At 35.7% G+C, this 16,292-nt stretch overlaps 1 protein-coding gene across 1 annotated transcript in view; it reads right to left on the bottom strand.

Moving 5' to 3' along the window:
- The window catches only part of LOC106657043 (calpain-C), a 70,051-nt gene that overhangs the window by 19,980 nt on the left and 33,779 nt on the right, over positions 1-16,292 (bottom strand). The window lies entirely within an intron of this gene.

The following is a 16,292-nucleotide window of genomic DNA, read 5'->3' as shown; positions in this document are numbered from 1 at the left end:
GAAAAACAATTATAAATATGATTGTTGTAATAATAATTTTATAAGATTAGTATATTGTAAATTGCGCGACACGAGCATAAAGATCGGTAAAGACGACCGCGTCACAGTCGCTCGTTAAGTCATCATTAGCGGGCATGACAAATCGTCACAGCCGCTGCGCTAACCGCGAAAGCTTCTGCCTATTACAAGCATTATGCATATGCATTGGCGAACGCGCACGCGAAAAAAAGCATAAAAATCTGCCTCGCGTGTACCAACTTCGAGGTATATGTATGCGAAAATTACGTCATAAATGATTGCCGATTAGCCACTCTCGTATTATCCAGCACGAGCACACGACGTTTATATAGCGCATACGATATAATAATGCACATTTTATACAAATGACACACGTACAAATGACGGTACGGCAGATATCGCGTGTGCCGCACAACCGCCGCGATTGTGGGTGTATAGCTTTGGGAGTAACCGCATTCAATCCTCGCGTATACACACGGGGCCGGCCCGCCCGCCGATCTCGGCGTTTATAAAATTGCTCTCAGCTCCGCGAGAGCCGCTGCAATGGAAATCAAATGGGGGGCGCGCACAAGCTTTTAATGCAATACACATGCGGGTCCTCACTCTCGATCGCGACCGAGCCAAAGAAACTTTCTATATATTATTACGTGGCATTCTCTTTTCTCATTATCATAGCCGCACACATGCTCGGTCGATCATTGTCCGGTTGTGCAAGAAGAAAAGAGCGCGAGAGAGATAATTCGAGCCGGCACACTGCATACACGAGGGAATATATGTGTGTATGGCAGCTTTTATAAAATCGATACATGGCATGTATCCAACTAATTTGCCCCTGATTTCGTTGCGATCGAGTGAAGTTTTCCCAACTTCCGCGTGCAATACCTAAGTCTATCCAGACACTTCGGTGCTAAATTAATGGCATTGGATGTCAAAATGGAAAAATCATTTCAACGTTGTCGTCGTCGTTATTGATCGCACGTGACGATAAGTAAAATACTTCTTTTTAATAATAATTACGAATGGCAAGAGCATCGATTGCCCTATAGTGCATATAATGTGCATGCGGCACACAATAACGCCTGTGTAGCAATCGAAGCTTACGCGATGGCACTTGTCTTTTCTCTCTCTCTCTTTCTTTGAAGTCAAAAAGAAAGCACGCGAGCCCCTGTCTGTATTTTTTTTCCAATCACGTGTAGTGGGGGTAAGAAATCAGACGCAGCACACACACACACACACATGCTCTTGAGGCACAAAACGTGATGCGCTAAATCGCGTCGTCCTGCCAATGAAAGTGCAATTTCGGATTTCGTTCTCACTTTCACTTTTTCTGTTTTCTTTTCTGTTTTTTCGTCTTCGGTTCACGTACGCGTGAATTTGCAAGCGATGAATTTCGTGTATTTTTTGTTTCATTTGTTGTTTGACCAGGTAACTACTTTGAAAAATCACTCTTATTATCATTATAGTAAAGAATACGTTATGAAAGGTTTTGTATTAACCAGAATTTAATCAGGAAGTAAAAAACAGGTAGCAGCGGCTTGGTCGCACAACATTTACATTGCCCTCAGCCTAATGAGGATTTCGGCGTAGCTGCTCTTTTCGCGGCTGAATGCTAGATTACCAAATATGAATATATTGACGAGGAACAAAAATTAAAATTTGTCGTATTGATTGAACTGATATTTTATTATGAAGAAATTGGCGAGTAAAACATTATTTGTAAACCTTGGTATAAATGTGCAATATTAATAATGGTCGTATGGTCAGACGAAAAAAAGTACAATTAAAAATGTCTTATATTGCAGCATATTAAGCTCGTTCTATATTAATGAAAAATAACCGTTTAAAGTTTATTTAAAAGAGTTAGACCAGTTTTCAACTACTTTGAAGGCGAAATTAATAACTCAAACGTTTGACACTAGATGGCGGACACTAGAAATGGAAATTAAATAGAAAAAATGTGACCATAACATGTTTGAAAAAACGAACACTTTTGATTAGTATACGTCAAAATTGTGGTATCAATATTAAAACAAGTGTATATATTTAATCAATATTTAGTATGAGACTCTTAAAGCATATTGAATTGCTTTGAAACCATCGAAAAATTATTACATATTTTCCAAAATACGCCGAAACGCCGTCAAATATGATAGTACCATTTTTAAAATCTACAAAATAAATCATCTATCTGAAATATTGACTCTAAAATAATAAAATTATTTCACTCATTTCCAATAACTCACAGTGGCAGAAGTCTCATAATTCATAGGAATCATAGGACCGGCCGTCAGCGTGCAGTAATTCGCAGTTCGGAGAATCATTAGTAGAATCAAACGCCTTTCTTTTACCGAAAATAAGTACCATTTGGCGTGGTAACTGGAAAAAAGTATTCTGAATATAGTTTTGTGTAGATATTGTGTTATATTTAATTATGTGATCCAATTACCAATCCCTATTTAATTTTTCGCCGGCATCTATCAAATCTTGGCTTGAATAAATCATGTACAATAGAATAGTTACAATTGTCATCATTGTTACGGCCAATTCCAAAGCGTACATTTTATCGTACGAGAATACAACCACAAACTAAAATATCATGTCTTTGAATTTTTTTAACAATAGTTTTTCAGAAATAAAGGAATTATAACATTTAGATCTTGAAAAATTAATTTTAATTCATAAAAATACAAACCCAGAACCCCGATAAACTTAATTCCAAGGTTATAAATGTTAATATTATCAAATACTTTATTTTAGTTATTTGTTGTACACTTTTGAATAGTCTGAAATTGATAAATTCAATTTCAGTCAATCATACATCATGCTCCACGTCGAACAGTTGATTTTTGCTATAGCCTTCTAACTATCTTTCAAATGTAAATAAAAACAAGATCACTTAACTCGATAGCTTCTTGGTGTTTACGAATGTTAATGCGAATATTTTCATAGATTATTTTCATTTTTTGTTTTTTTATCAATAATATGGATCTAGATTCTAATTCCTCATAAGTATTGAGCATATCGTGTCTAATTTGAAGATAATGTAGATGTTAAAAATATTTCTCAAAAAAATGTAATAGTATAATTACCCTATAAATGAAAACATTCCTACGATATATTTAATGAAGTAAATATTAAGGTAATTTATCATGCAGATTGTTGCAACAATTATGTAAATAAACATTGTGTATAAACATATGTTGATCCAATAATACTTTTTCAGGATGATAGGAAAATAGATGGGAGGACGTGTGCTTTCTGTAAACGAGTTATTGGCTGATAACCATTTGGTTATTGATACTTTTACAACTGGTTCAATCGCATATGAAAAAACAGTAACCAACATAACTCCTACGAAAAGATTGTATAATTACTCACAAAATCACTATCCGAATAGGAGGGTGATATTTTTCACGAAACTATTTAAAGAAATTTATTTAAAAAAAAAAGAAAAAGAACTTTGGACGCCTCTTTTAACCATTTTGACCATTTTTGGACAACATTTATAGCGATGAATTACACTGACTAAAAATTGTTTAAAAAACTTTTCAGACATGAGGTCTCACGTTAAATTTAATGTACTTTTCGAATCCGGGGTCAGAATTAAAAAAAAATCATTCAATAAAAAGTTATAAACAATTTTGTAAAAAAAAACATGAAATTTCGAGAAGAAAATCTCGTTCAACTCAAAATTCAACACGGAAAGAAGGTTCGCTCGTGGGTCTCACGCATATAAATTTGGTCAATGGCATGTATACTTTATTGTAAAATAGTTATAATGACGAAATTCAAAATGGCGATCATAAATTCGGCTTTCGAAGACCTGTATGTCATAAAATTATTTCGACAATTTTTATTCGATAACCATCAACTTTACAAGAAAAAGTTGTAGAGTAAAAAGTGTTTAGAATTGATCAAAGAACATGCCTGGATTTTTGCAGAATTTTTGGAGCGATTTTTGGATTTCTGGATAACACCATTTTTTCAAAAATTCAAAAATCGTTCCGACAAATTCTGAAAAAATCAAGAGTGTTCTTTGATCAATTCTAAACCCTTTTTGTTCTATAACTTTTTCTCGCAAAGTTGATGGTTATCGAGTTAAAAATTCTTGAACGTTCTCAGCCAAAATCAAAAATCAAAAATGAAACTGAAAGTTTTAAACAATTTTTAGTCGGTGTAATTCATCGCTATAAATGTTGTCCAAAAGTGGTCACTTCGGGCGTTAAAGGGTTAAGGTCTCCAAAAACTTTTTGGACAAAAAATTGATGCATTAAAACTTGAGTTACCTCTCTGCACAAATCATTGTAATTTGTAAGGAATATAAATCGATAGCAAGAAATATTATTTTAATTAACTACTAACCACCATAAATTAATGATATGACGAAACCAACTTTTGCATGGTCTAAGATAATATGCTTCTCTGTGCGATTTTCGCATTTTTTCCACAAAATTTCGATTTTTTTTATAATTTCATCAGCCTGATACAGTTTTCATAGTAAATTTATTAATTAAAAGAATTTATAAACACATGCGAACGATTCATATAAATACCTTATTCCGATCTCTTATGAGAGATAGATAAATCAACATGAAGCCAATCAAAAAGAAAAACATGTAACATGCGTCAAAGATATCACGACCTTTTATAGTTTGGTCAATAAGACCATATACAATTGATAGTACCTAAAATTGAGCAATAAGATACAATATATTATTCTAAAAATTATTATGAACGTTTTTCATTGTCTATTCATAAAACACATAAATAACATAAAATTCCGAAAACATAGAACAAAATGCAAATGAAATAATATATTCAAGTCGATACCAAATGTTAAAGAACGACTCCGATTCATATTTACCACGTTTATTTAGAAGATAATTAATTAAATAAATAATAAAACTCCTAGCGAACGAAAACATTTTAAAATTTCAGCGTAAATTCAAATTTTATAATATTTGTAAACAAATCAGGAATTCAAAATTTTCAACGTTTGTAAAAAGATACTATTTTTATTCTATTCTATTCTATTTTTGTTCTATTGTAATACTATTATTGGGTTAAGAAGTATATTACATACATTTATTTACCATATTTGATAGTATTAAACTGGCGAAACTCAAAATCATTATCCATCCCAATGACTGAACATTGTGATTCATATAAGGAGATAAAAAAGTCCATCGAGAAAACTTGAAACAATAATAAACAAAACCTGGTGGTGAATAATTTTTTTCGGAAACCAAAATTCCAATATACTTTCTTAGCATTTTTCTACTAAAATTAGTTCAGCTATTCATACTTTTTGAATAATTCTTTGAAAAATAAAGTGAAAATTCAACGATACGAAATCTAGACCAATTGATATAAAATTTTACTTTCATGAATAATATTCTCCGAACATAATGATTTTTCATGAAATAAAAATAAAATATTTACTCAGATAAATTATACATTTATTGTATGAGTGTACTTTATTTATTTATAAATTTACTTATATAAATGACAAATAATTTTAAAAATTTATTTCTATAGTACAATTCTTCCTGTCACAGTTACACACGTGCATAGTATATTTTTATATGTTTAGCTGCGATGCCCTTAGCATTGTTACGGGGTGAATTATTTTTCATTTAGTTACACACTTTCTTATTATTTGACCTAAACAAACACAAATCATCTGTTTAAAATGGTAACCGCCCATTCCCCCGAATCCATTCCCCCGAATACCATTCCCCCGAATAAAGAAATCCCCGAAGCCGCTTTCCCCGATGCCATTTCCCCGAATATACAACCCTGCATGTAGCATATATCGATATATCGATCGAGCACTTTTTTTCTCAATTGTTAATGAACAATTAGCCTCTAAATTTCGTAGCCTATGCGTAGTCTAGATTTAGTTCCCGAGTGCTGGTCTTCTTTTCAACAAAGAGGAATTTGGAGATCTTAAGCCGAAGTGAAATGTGGTTTCTTGACGGAACTGATCAGTATAATAGTGAGGGGTGGCACAATCGTTTTTTTTATTAGTTGGTACGAGCCATCCAGATCTCTACTCCCTCATACGCGAATTCCAAAAGGAGCAAGGAGATACCGAGTTTGGGTTGATCGAATTGAGCAACCAGCGAAGGATAAAATCAGCCCCAAAGAAGAAGTGGGTTGATGTACAACATCGTTTAAGAGCTTTGGTCGAAACTTACTACACGTATGGTTTTCCACGTGTGCTCGATTACTTGCACTTGATACGCAAAAACATTTCTCTAGATTAATTATGTATTGTAATATAAAACAATAAAATAAAATTAAAAAAAAATTCGGGGGTTGTGCTTTCGGGGAAAAAGACATCGGGGAAGTTGACTTGATTTGTCGATAAGTATATCCCTTTCGATTTTGTCTGTAGTTATTGTGATCGAAAGATAATCTAATAACGAAAGTCTGTGCGAAATTTGAAGGTGGAGACTCGAACGGTTTAAAAGTTATAAACAATTAAGTAGCGAAAAACGTGGCTCACCAGGCGAGGAAATAGTCGCGCGTCGCCGTAAATCTAAGTTTTTCGCTGTATGCGTTAGTCATGCAAACTCTCTTTCAATGTGCAGATTTAGTACACAAGTACATATCGTCGCCCCAGCACAGGAAGGTATCTATTTCTAAGCTGTAGCAAGAAGGATACTTACTCGCGCGCAGAGGCAAAAAGGTATCTATCTCGAGCGCAGCGGCAAAAAGGTATCTAATTCGAGCGGGAAGCAAACGAAGTGGCAAGAAAGTTTTGACGCGCTGAATTTAGGTTGGCAACGGAGCCGTAAATGATAAAATTTTGTTTCAACATTCAACATTCAACATTTAATTCAAAGTTATGTAAAGCCTATAACTTCTACTTTCCTCTCAGAACATACAAAGTTCTCCATAAGTGGCAAATTGAGTCGAAATCACGGTGAGATTGATTTGTTTGCTCGCATTACAAATGGATGAAAATCATTACACTAGCTCAAATGTTTTTCCTCTTTTTTGCTCTAATACAAAACAAAATTTCATCATTTACGACTGCGTTGCCAACCTAAATTCAGCGCGTCAAAACTTTCTTGCCACTTCGTTTGAATAAGCTACTTTTTTGCTTCTCGCTCGAATTAGATACCTTTTTGCCGCTGCGCTCGAGTTAGATACCTTTTTGCCTCTGCGTGCGAGTAAGTATCCTTCTTGCTACAGCTTGGAAATAGATACCTTCCTGCGCTGGGGCGACGATATCAACATGTACAATATACATATTTGCAATCTATAAGACAAAATAGTTTACATTACTTCATCTATAAACGTGCTTGTTTTTATGTGAAGGTACTTTTTCACTAGATTCGGTCTATATGAACTTTTTGACACATTTCAGATCGCCGAGAATTTGAAAAAATCCAATGATAATGAATTTCGGCAGAAAGTAATTGCAACTGTTGCGCCAATAGAAATTTGCCAACACCTTTATCAAGAGTACAAATTAATTGTACACAAGAACCATTTGTACCGAGAAAAGACGATGAACGGTGATAGAAATGGCCTCTTCAGATGTTTAGCGGAAAATGAGTGGGGTTGTGCAGACAGACATGCCGAAATGAGGGAAAAAATCTTTAATTTCGTGACAATTGGGACGAAGATATGGAAAACTGGGTTTTTTACAGCAGCATGGGAATTGACCAAAATTTAACATCTCGGGATGATTATTGGGCATTATACATGGGCAAAGATGGCGTATATGGCCAAAATTTGGAAATAGCCATGTTTGGGAAAATTTTTAGCAAGTCCGTTTTTATACATAGAATTAACAATGGTGGACCCATAGATGTTAGTGCAATTAAAGTGGAAAATTCCTCAGATGATGTTTTATTGTCCTTTACCGACAGTATACTCGAAGGACATTTTAATTATTTTCAAAAAATTCAACCTGGTAATAAATGATATATTGTGGCTACAATAAAATTTCCTGCCTTCAGTCATTAATTTCTGTACTTTCAGAACATATTTTCTCATCGCCGAAGAATCCACATTCCAATGCAGACGAACGTAATAAAAAATGTAGTTATGATTGCAACAGTGATGATAGAAATGATAAGTATGAAGATTAGGGCGGAACGAAAAAACACTTTTGACGCCGATCGCTTTGTAATAGTATTTTATCGAAAGTTTAAGATAAAAAAAGAGAAAAGCCGCGAGCTGGGCGCGAACAAATGATGTCTTCAGGTGGCGCATGAAGCCTGAAGTTTGAAATTCGTAAAAACAATATCTTTATGCTTCAGTATGAAATCGTTACCAAATTTTTCTGCACTGGATTGGCCGATTGGGCTGAAAGTTTCAGGGCTTGTTTTACATGTTGAAAGGAGTTTCTCTGTAAAATTTTAGCCCTCTAGGTGCCTTAGAAGCAAAGATATAGTCATAGGAAGGTTGAAAAATTACGTTACATTAATTTTTTTTTGTTCTTTTTCCATCTTCACACAGCTGTACGTTGCGTAATTTTGCTGCTATTAAAACGAACGAGTAACCAATTTCTTCGTCTTTTAAAGGCCTTTTCAACCATATAAATTTGTATAGTGTTTTTTAAATTTTTACTGAAGTTACAGTATAAAACGTCCAACATTTTGTGTCGCGCTCGAAACTACAATTGTTATTTTTTTTTCTGTTTCTTAAAAGTTACACATTCTAGACAAACTTGAACCCCAATGATAGTTATATGGCCTTAAAGAGCATAAAATTTCCTTTAATTTGGTGTATTTAAAAACTCTCTAGGTCCTCTAGAACCAAAGATACAGCTGTTTGAAGTTTTACCAAAAATGAAAGTACTGAATCTGTGAATCTATCATAGGCCAGATATGGTATGATCATCACACAATCGAATCTTACATTTTCAGTAAAACTTCAAACAGCTGTATCTTTGGTTCTAGAGGACCTAGAGAGTTTTTAAATACACCAAATTAAAGGAAATTTTATGCTCTTTAAGGCCATATAACTATCATTGGGGTTCAAGTTTGTCTAGAATGTGTAACTTTTAAGAAACAGAAAAAAAAATAACAATTGTAGTTTCGAGCGCGACACAAAATGTTGGACGTTTTATACTGTAACTTCAGTAAAAATTTAAAAAACACTATACAAATTTATATGGTTGAAAAGGCCTTTAAAAGACGAAGAAATTGGTTACTCGTTCGTTTTAATAGCAGCAAAATTACGCAACGTACAGCTGTGTGAAGATGGAAAAAGAACAAAAAAAAATTAATGTAACGTAATTTTTCAACCTTCCTATGACTATATCTTTGCTTCTAAGGCACCTAGAGGGCTAAAATTTTACAGAGAAACTCCTTTCAACATGTAAAACAAGCCCTGAAACTTTCAGCCCAATCGGCCAATCCAGTGCAGAAAAATTTGGTAACGATTTCATACTGAAGCATAAAGATATTGTTTTTACGAATTTCAAACTTCAGGCTTCATGCGCCACCTGAAGACATCATTTGTTCGCGCCCAGCTCGCGGCTTTTCTCTTTTTTTATCTTAAACTTTCGATAAAATACTATTACAAAGCGATCGGCGTCAAAAGTGTTTTTTCGTTCCGCCCTAATGAAGATATAATTGAACATGGTAATTTTGTTTATTTCCAATGACTTCGGTAATAATCCTATCATTTATAATCAATCAAAACACTTTTAGAAAATATGTACTCTTCGCCACAGTATTGGCTTCGTAATGATGAGGATGAAGGAAGCTGCATCAATGTTTACACCGGTGATGATGCAAATAGTAAGCATAAAGATTCAAATGAATATGGTAATTGTTTATTCGTAGTAACTTCCGAAAATATCCTATCATTCGCAATTATTTTTCCTTTTAGAAAATATTGATGATAATAATGATGTCGAGCAAGTTCCATCAAAGGTATCAAGTGATACTGCGCATCGGGATCAACAAAAGGTCAATTCAATCTTGGTACATCAAAAAAAATTCAGACACTACCGAAAATAATAATATGGGTAAGAATATTCAATTATAATTGCTAAAAATTATTCAATTAATCCAGACCCGTTGCATAAAGTACTGTTAAGTACGAAAAAATTATTGAAGTACATTTACCTGCTTTAATTATAAGTTTTTCGTTTATGTCTGAGTCTAATAAAAAAAAATGGTCCATTGTTTATGTAACGATATTTTTTAATATTATTATTTTAATAATTTGCATGTAGATGTCGCGAGTTAATGGACCGAATAACTCCCTCTTTTTTGAAGAATATTTTCAGGCTTATGTTCTTCTATAGCGGGCATAAAGAATTCCAAACAATGTATGTAGAGACATTTTAATGAAATATTTATTACATTCTCCAAATTTTTGCAAACTTCTTCTTGAGGGCATTTTTATCGTAAGAAATTTAGTGAATCTTGAAAATTGTCTGCAAACAAACAAAATGAATTTCCTTCAAACGGACAGTTGGCATAAATATGATAAGGAAGATAACTTTATGTGTGCATTTGAGATTTCAAGTAAAAAAAAGTATTGTGTACTTTTCAGTCTCAATGAAGACAAAGATACTAGTAATATAAAACGTTTATCAAAGGATAGTCCAATCACTCATGTTTAAGCAGGCATTCCTTGAAGTGCTGCCAATATAGATTGTATTTCAATCACTAATTTCGATGTGTTTAAAGAAAAAGAACCATTGTTTTTTTCGCATTACCGGTACTCAGATCAAGAGAATAATTTTGTCGATGATCGTTCCCATAACATAATCAATTTGTCAATGATTGATGAAACCAAAGAATTAGAGAATTGCAGTCTTTTAGAAATTGTAGGTTTATTTCTCATTGGACCAGATTTTTGGAACAAATATGTATCCTTTACCACAAAAAAGTCTTTGAATAAAGGATGGACTGATGCATTCAATCAAGTCTTTCAAACGACTTACAAATGTGTCTTGGCTTTCGAGGACAACAAATTTTATGCAGAAAAGAAAAGGAATAAAGACTCTTATTTTAAGGCCATTGCTGTATGTAAGCATAGTAGTTGCACTCCCTTTTCTTTTGAAGTCGCAGATCCAATAACTCCACCCTTCAAAAATTATAAAGTTACAGTTAAAACTTATGGTGCAATTGATCATACCGATGGGGAATCGCATAGGAGATTTATTAAAGGTGAAAATCGGGAAAAATTTAAAAACGAAGAATAAGGTAAAAACCCCTGCCGTTGTTAAATGGGAGGCATTAAATGAAGCCGGAAACAAAGATTACCTTATAGAAGGTAATTATAATAATTGTCCTAGCGCAGAAATATTACAAAAAATATGCAGCGAAATACGTTCCCAAGATGATTTGGATCACGACTATTATCATTTTATGGAAAAATTGCAAAAACAGTACAGAACACATTACAAGGAGTATAATGAACCTGATGAGAGAGTTGCAGGTTACATTCAGTTTAGAGCATCAGATCCAGTGCACGTTATTATGTTTAGTCAACCCAAGCTTCAAGTTGTGTCCGAAGAAAAAAATATTTTCTTACATTTGATGCGACTGGTAAGACAGTGAAGCAACCAGACAATTTAGAAGGAACACAAACCTTATATTATTATAAATTAAATATACCGGGCTCAGATGGAATAAGTCCATTAGAAGTTGGAGAATTCAACCCCAGGAGATGTCTCGGCGTGCCAAAAACTCAAAGAGTTCTCCGACCAAGCCACCTCCGAGTTGCGCGGCGACCTGAAGTGTAAACACTTCACGACCACGACTCACTCGCCGAACAGAACAACTCACAAAGCAAGTTTATCGATCAGTTGAGCGAATGTTTCAAATGTTAACGTTTCACCGCGTGAGCTGGCTGGCTTATATGCCAGCGTCCTCACTTGCTCTCATGCGGGAATTACGGCGGCATACGTAGACGCCACCTAGCGGTAGATAAAGTAAACAGCGTAACTATTGTAGTGTATGTTTTTTTTTACTGTTTTGGTACAGCAAGTTTCGCCTCACAAGCTCGAAACTGATTAAAAAAGTGGAAACAAATTTTAGTTCAGTGCTATTAAATGCCTCGTGCACTGCATTCAACGAAATAAATTTATGCGAATACATCAATCAGCTGTTTTGGTGGCTACCATCTTGAATCTGGATGAACCAATGCCGCTAACTTTTAGTATAGGCCTGTATTCTACCAGATCCAGAGCTTTAACCCGATCCGAATGCGTAAACGGTTGCATATACCGTAAATCTGACGCCAGATTTGAAAAGAACGATAAAAATCCCATAAAATAAGATATTTTTACATTAATTTTACAATGGTTTCATACAAAAATAACGCATGGAAAAATAAGTCAAAATTAGGGTGTCTTGGTATTGGACGCGTTAAATAAACCGATAAAAAGCAATGGCGAGGAACTACATGCGAAGGTGAAGATTTAATTTTTGAAGTAAATATCACGATATCTTCGTAGATTCGTAACGATACTTTCTACAACAGTCAGACTCACAATCATTTTATTACTTGTCCGTATCAGTGAAAAAACAAAATTGAGTAGACTCGCCCTAAAGTTAGTCAGTGTAAAAATATTTTGCAGCCATTTCACGACGATCTCTTCGTGAACAATACGAGCGCGAAGTCACACTCCTCTCAATGCCCTTCGGTCAAACTTCATAAACCTCCCAACTCTCGTTGAAGCTATATCATTACACCGCATGTATACTACCATCCGCATGATGCACTTGTGCACCGGCGAGCGAAGGTCATCGCGTCACTTTCTCGTATTGTTGACTTCTTTTTTTTTCATCCGAGTTCGTCTTCACCTCCTGTGCCTATGCTTCTCAATTCTCCGCGTGACCGTCGACTTGTACTTTTCTTCTCCCCCATACAGTCGAACGATTCGAGAGTTATAAATTTCGCGCCCGAGTGTGTCCGTGCGGCTATTAAGTCAGATTTACGATACAGTTTTTCGCTCCGTCCTTGCACATCCTCGCTTGGATAAATTTTGTCAGCGTCGAGGATTTACAAAATGGAAAAAATAATAAAAAATTGTTTTCGTGTGTTTTTTTTATTCTTCGTGAACGTGTACGTATACGCGCTCAAGTAGTAAATACATTAGACATTTTTCGCGAGTGAAATCATCGTCGCAGGTACGTCATATCGAAGCTCGTGCGTGTCACCTGGCGCGGTGTCTGTTGGGATGTGGTGAACGAGCTGCATCGACGAGTTTTTTCAATATGCGTCTCTATTGTATTTCTTATCGTTGTATGCAATATTTATTTCTCACTCTCGTGCCTCTCATTAAAAAATGACTATTTAAAGTGGTTTGAAATAGATTACTATTAATTGTTTTTTCTGTTACAATTATATTTTAAATATTAAGCCCATTTTAAAAAACGTGAAATCAATTGTTTCTAAAAATTAAGACCAATTTTCAATGCAACCACTTTGAGCATTCGCCACTAGATGGCGAGTGCCTTCGAACATGTAAATCTGCAAGTGACAAAGTCAAAATAATTGTATAAAGTCAAAGCGTTCGTCGATGCCACGGTTAGAACTATCATATTCCTTTCTGGTTTTGCGTAAGCCAACCCTTAATTGTTTTTTCTCTGCATGATTCGAAACTGGCGCCAGACATAATTAATATTATTTATATTGCTCACTTAATGCGATGGCAAACAAGACTTGTATCGTGGAGCCTCCAAGAGTCGCTTAATAAATCTCTAATATATACTGGAATGCCAAAAGCGGCGCCTCTCTCTCTCTCTCTCTCTCTGACTGGCTCTCTCGACGACGACCAGTGCCAGTTAGCGCAGCTGATTGCATATTAATATTTACCAATCTCGCATCGTGGCGAGCGGCAGCGGCGAGGAATGACAAAATTTCCCCGCATTCTTGTGCATGAAAAGAGGTAGAGAAAAAAAAGAGTTGGGATGAAAATATGTTCTTGTCTGGCACACGATCATCGCAGCTATGTATATAATATATATTTCAAAATATATATCGCTGCAGCAGCAGCAGGAGACGATGCCGTCGTTGTCGTGCATCGTCGACTATATATATTATGCATTATAGTGTCTTGTTTTAGTTTTCTCTCTCTCTGTCTATACCATTGAACTCGATATTATATATGCGCGAATAATATATATCTAGGCGCGAGGACAGGGCAACGCCGATCTAGTTACATACATACATCTCGAAACTCTTCTGTACATAGTCTTCGCAAAAAAAAAGTTGAGGCAAATACTATATATCTCTGTGAGCTGTACGACAACGACGACGACGACGACGACGACGACGACGATAAGATTTTCCCTAATCGTTTACATGTAAGATCGCGCATGTATAAAGGCGAGCCCACGTTTAGCATAACCGGCATATAGGCATGGAGCAGCAACCAGGTCCATCGCGTATTCGTTCATGCATTTATGTAAGCCGAGCACGAGACGAGTCGAGTCGCGCGAAGATTTGCCGCGTTTATTTTTTTTCCTCCTATTTATTTTTTATCTATCAAAAGGCACAACGGCTTCTTCCCTTGAAAGTCTAGATTTCATGCATGTATATAGCCAACGAAAAAGGAGATACAAATTACTACACTCGAGGCCGCCGGAGTAAATACACGTCGCGCCGTATATAAGTTGCATAAGGCCTCTTTAAAGATACACGTGGTCCGAAACGTATTCTCACTCCCACGAGAGGAGGAGAGGCTGCTATATATGCATCGCACGGGGGAGCTTTCTTTCTCTCGATCAGCTCGGCGTGGCATGGCACGCGCGCGCGAGATCCGACGAGCGAGATGCAAACAATACAATTGCGCGCGGCCCCGAACACATGGGCGCGCGCGAGCATACATTTATACGTGTGCAGAGGTGAGAGATATCGAGAGTGTGAGGAAATATATGGATTATATCAGCTGTGAGAGATCGCTCGGCGTGGCGGTGGGCAAAGATGACGAGAAAGTATATCGGTGTCACGACGAGCACGATCCCGCGACACCCGCCTCGTTTATGTATAGGTAGAGACTGCACAATGTGAGAGTGTAGCGCAAAGTACAATTGGTTATTCGGGGTTAAATGAAAATAAAACAGAAAAAAAACAATAGCCGCGTGTATATGAGTTGTTATTGTTTTTCTTTTTCATGTGCATTCGTAACTTCCGTTTTGATGCAAAAAGAAATAAAAGACAACAACTACAACGACGACTTGAGGTTGGACAGTATAGTAGTCACACAGCGGAGAGTTATTACACGCGAGGATCGCATTTAACGCAACGTAGCGCAGCTACGCGACGGTATAATGTGTTTATATACCTGTTGCGATCGGTGCGTACGATTGTTGTACTATATGCGCCACGCACTCTTTGCTGAAATCGGCACGAGGCCAAAAAAGATCAAGATGTGTCAGTAGACTATACATAATAGCCACTCGAGCGAGCGCAAACCGTATTACATAAAAGTTTAGTCACATGTACTGTACATGACTTGTGCTCTGACCGCCGAGCCAGAAGAAGGAGAGGGCGGAAATGCAAGAGAAAAAAAATATAGATATAAATGAAAAAAATAAAGAGATAGAGGAGGAAAAGAACGAGCCAGTAGAGAGATGAAAATCTCCATCCGTTATGGCATTAGACACGCGGCTCTGTCTCTATCCGTTGCGGTTTCCGGATCTGCTCTTGCGAATCGTCCTTGCGATTGCTCGAGCGAGGCAAAATAGATATAGATAGACCGGTGTACACTGTATACCTGAGATATAAGCTGTATTTCTGAAAAATATATGCGATTCATCGATTTTCGATCTATTGAATTATTCGATTTGATAACCCTCGTAAAGATGCTCAATATTCAAAATGACCCAACGATCAAAAAGTAATCAGTTGAGTCGGTGAAAATATCGGTAATTTTTCTATTACAATTAGCTAAAAAATATTAAACCTATTGTAAATGAACTCGAAGGTACAATTCAATTGTTTCAAATAAATTTAAACAAGTTTCATTCGAACACTTTGAATACGACATTTGATACCATTTTAGGCCTTTACCGCTAGGTGGCCAGTACCTTCAAAAATGTAAATCTCCAAGTGGCAAAGTGAAAATAATTGTATAAGAAAGTACGGGTTTGGAAAAAGTACCATCTGTACTTACAAGCCATGTTTGAAATATAAAATGTGTATTTGATGTCTTGAAAAAAACATATTAATAGTTTCATAAATTTTGTCTTATTTTCAATCGCTTTCATAATATAGCGATAACACGTTGAACCTTTAACGCTACATGTCTACCTACCTTCGCCTGTAAATCTACAAGTGGC

The sequence above is a fragment of the Trichogramma pretiosum genome, unplaced genomic scaffold, assembly GCF_000599845.2.
Source record: "Trichogramma pretiosum strain Unisexual culture from Peru unplaced genomic scaffold, Tpre_2.0 scaffold106, whole genome shotgun sequence".
NCBI lineage: Eukaryota > Metazoa > Arthropoda > Insecta > Hymenoptera > Trichogrammatidae > Trichogramma > Trichogramma pretiosum.
This window is presented reverse-complemented; position numbering and strand designations above follow the sequence as displayed.